This window comes from Photinus pyralis, unplaced genomic scaffold (genome assembly GCF_008802855.1).
Source record: "Photinus pyralis isolate 1611_PpyrPB1 unplaced genomic scaffold, Ppyr1.3 Ppyr1.4_LG6, whole genome shotgun sequence".
Taxonomy (NCBI): Eukaryota; Metazoa; Arthropoda; class Insecta; order Coleoptera; family Lampyridae; genus Photinus; species Photinus pyralis.
The window spans coordinates 19,775,202-19,778,910 of NW_022170663.1; the positions used below are offsets into that span (position 1 = coordinate 19,775,202).

Genomic DNA, 3,709 nt, shown 5'->3' on the forward strand with positions numbered 1-3,709 from the left:
TTTCGGTTATCTTAATTTATTTTGTTCACAGGGGAGCTCGACCCCCTTTCTTTTGCAACTATAGGTTCAGAGCCCGTTCCTCTCAATAAACGATAGGACTCTGTCTGGCCTAAGTTGCTTCACCCTCTTCGGTTCCAGATAGCTGTCAGTTTTGCTGTCAGCAAGGAGCTCGGACCACATGCTCGATAGTTTCATTTGCCTCGCCACAGAACCTGCACGTTGGCTCCTCCACAAGCCCAATGTTATGCAGGTGATAGTTGACCATGCGTCAAAATGGTAACTGACAAACTGGTACACATTTTTGTAATATATGTATTAGACATTTATTATACAATTACATTTGATGATGACATACTGATAAACAAAGAAATATTGTACAAAGTTCTTAGGAATTTATGATACAATTACTTTTTCCCAGTGGTGGAATTCCCAGTATTAGAACTTTTGGTACTCGGACTGATGTTACTTCCAGCACCTGAAAAAAATCATTGTGTTATTATGTGTAAGTTATAAAAACAGTCTTATTAGTAACGATTAAGCAAATAAGTAAACGAGTGTTGTTGAAAAAGTGAAAAGCATCGTATTATCGAGATACATGGTTCGCCGGTATACCTAGTTTTGCACATTTTGAGAAAATTGACTTTTGGATAAGAATCTTTTAATCGCAGTTAAGCATTTACAGAACTATGCGCATGCAACAGAGCATGTTTTCTGACTGCTGGCTTTGAATATAAATACTCAAAGCTGCTGGTACGATTGCGGAAATGCAAGCTCATGAAGTCCCCAGTGATGAACAGATAATCAACATTACCTACATTTACATCTACAACTTTCTTTAATGGTCTCTATATCTATAAAATGCTGTTAGACATGTCTAATATGTACTATACAGGGTGGTGACTTGCGTAACGCATCATCGGGATTTCAATGTAAAATTCATAACATGCGATTATTAGCTCCCCAAATTATTTTAGAGCAAAAATGTGTTAACTAAGATGTTACTAAGATGCGGGTTTTATTTTTCCAATTTTCGGTCTTTATTATGCAAAAAATTGAAAACTAATAAGGTTGATTGACGTAAAAAAATTTTTTCTACAGAAAACCTTAATACATTTTTGCTCTAAAATAATTTGGGGAGCCAATAATCGCATGTTTTGAATTTTACATTGAAATCCCTATGATGCGTTACGCAAGTCACCGCCCTGTATAGTAGACATAGGTAGGCATTAAATTTAATGCTCATGCTGAGTCCAAGACAGAGGGAAGAAAATCATTAAGGTTGACAAATGTAAAGCATCACAAATTACATTCCGTTTACTGTCGTTTATAGGAGATACATCAAGTTGAAGTTTCGAGTTCTTTTTAATTTTTGAAAAAAACAGACACAAGCAAAAATTTAAAAATCGATTAGGTATGCATATAAATTCATGTTTGTATAAAATAAATTTAGGTATTTATTTCTATATGTATATGTAATCTATTTGTGTAAATTTTTGTTCAAGTCTAACGACGTAAAAGTTGATTTATTTTCAAAAATTGCTAAAAACAAGTGTATCTTTTAAACTTTAAACATGTTAGGGGGCCAAATAAAATATCAAATTAAAGGTACTTTTATACAGTACAACTTTGAATTACCTAATTATTGCCGTTGGCGAGTTATTAGAAAAGCCGAAAAGTTAGGAATTTTCGTTGATTTCTCTCTCCCTCTTTACCATTTAAACAAGTCGGTAAAATTAAATCTTCTACTGGACCTTTTAAAGTACAAATTAACTGAACTAATATGATTTTTATGGATTTTTTATGGAAAAAACTTCATCAATCGTTAGGAACTCTTTCTAAAAGGTTTATAAAAAACTCTAAGAACTTTGTGGGGAGCTTCAGGTACTTGCAAAATATTACAAATAAGCAGCTAACTTAACATGCTAAATTTAATAATTACTTACTTGATCTTGGCGAGGGTACTCCACTTTCTCCTCTACTTTTCCAAAACTGAGTATTATTGGGATTTAACTGTTGGGATCGATTATCCAGATTCGCTATAAATAAAAGTAAAATAAATTATTTATTTTTAATTTAGAGTAAATGCTCTGTGAATACCTTTTTTGTCAGACATACTGGAAAATATTGTACCCTACGAAAATTAGTCAACTATGTAGATGCACTATGCAGACTGCAGTGCTTCATAAATGAAACCCATATTTATAGCAGTGCTGTGGTTTAAGGAAAATTTTTATCTAAACAAATAAAGTTAATCCATTAGTTGTTATTTTCTGCTATTTATAGATTATCCGGTTTACATTGATGATTCACGCTTGGAATTGTGATTTGCAGTTATTCGAAATGGGGCTCACTTGTGCAGGCAAAATTGACAATTATCACATATTAATATTTAAAGAAATGTTTTAACAAAGTTTATGAAAATAATTGTATTTACACGGTAACACATTCCAGGTTACATTGCGTAGTTCTTGATGTTTGGTTCCAGATCGGTGGTGACTAAACGTCAAATTATCGTTCGACGGTTCATATTGTTTATCTACTTTTAGTCATATTTAATATTGAGCACGTATAATCTCAATTATCATTTTATACTATTTATTTATAGACTGCTTATTCTTGTTTGCATTAATGATTCACGCTTGGAATGAAGATGTGTACTTATTCGAAGTTGGACCGGTGACATTAAAAATTATAAAAAATATGTATTTAATATCGAACACGTTAGTTTGGGGATCATCCAAATAATCTTGTGCGTTATAGCATTGTTTAAATACTTTTAAACAATGGTTATAGGTAGGTATGTGTAGGTATACTTAATGGTGGGAAATAGGTGCTTTGTTTAAATTGGTTGCATACATTATAATTTACAAATCAATCAGGTCAAGACTCAAGAGTTACAGTTGCAATGGTTGTGATGAAATTCCAACGAGAATTTGTGACAACATACATGATTTTCATTAGTGACCACCGAGGTGACTACCCAGTGCTTGCTGGTTAGACAACTAAAGATTTATTTCGTAGACAAATGACTAGCGAACTCTCAGAATTATTCTAAGTATTTAAAAATACACGAAATATAATGTATTATTTATTTATATTTTATAAAAGGTGCTCAAAATGATGACGTACATATTAACTCGTCCTGTCCCCCTTCAAACACCGTTCAAGTTCGTCGAGTTACGTCGTCCCATTCCTATCCCATAAATTAATTGGTTTGTTTGGAACTTGCGATAAATTTTTCGCCTGTAGGTACGCCATGTAACAAAACCTTGCATTTGTTTAGGTTATTACTTAGACACCCTGTACATAAAAGTTACCTGCATCCTCTTACCTATAGATACGCGAAAACGATTTCCGCTTTACAAAAAGCGAAAGTACAAAAGTATTTTGTTCAACAAGAAATGAACAAGTTTTACTTGTATATTGTATACTTAAGATAAGTATGAAACTACAAATTGCTAATGCGGTGCTTTTACGCTCCTTCGAGAAGGTGTGCTGATTTGGCAGTTGCTTATGGAAAACGGCAACATAATGTTCGGGGCCTTTTTTCTTCCCCTCTTTTTTATCCCGAAAAGGTGCAATGTGGAAAAATGGCCATTCCTGGCATGCTATTCCACAGCTAGCGTGTAATTCACCTGGCCTCTCCCCTTTGCATCACATGTGTTAGGCTCGCAATCCACAATCATCCAGCTACTTGTCCTACCACAAC

The 3,709-nt window shown here is 33.7% G+C and overlaps 1 long non-coding RNA gene across 3 annotated transcripts; it reads right to left on the minus strand.

Moving 5' to 3' along the window:
- Positions 1-294: 294 nt before the first annotated feature.
- Positions 295-2,453, minus strand: LOC116173117. 3 transcript variants are annotated; one of them, XR_004145872.1, is made up of 4 exons: positions 2,435-2,453; positions 2,098-2,234; positions 1,944-2,036; positions 295-475 (listed from the first exon to the last, which is right to left on the minus strand). It is a non-coding gene; the product is annotated as an uncharacterized LOC116173117 (long non-coding RNA). The 3 variants fall into 3 exon arrangements; XR_004145871.1 differs by lacking the exon at positions 2,435-2,453 and adding an exon at positions 2,298-2,316; XR_004145870.1 differs by lacking the exon at positions 2,435-2,453 and having other exon boundaries at positions 2,098-2,253.
- Between the last annotated feature and the right edge of the window lie 1,256 nt (positions 2,454-3,709).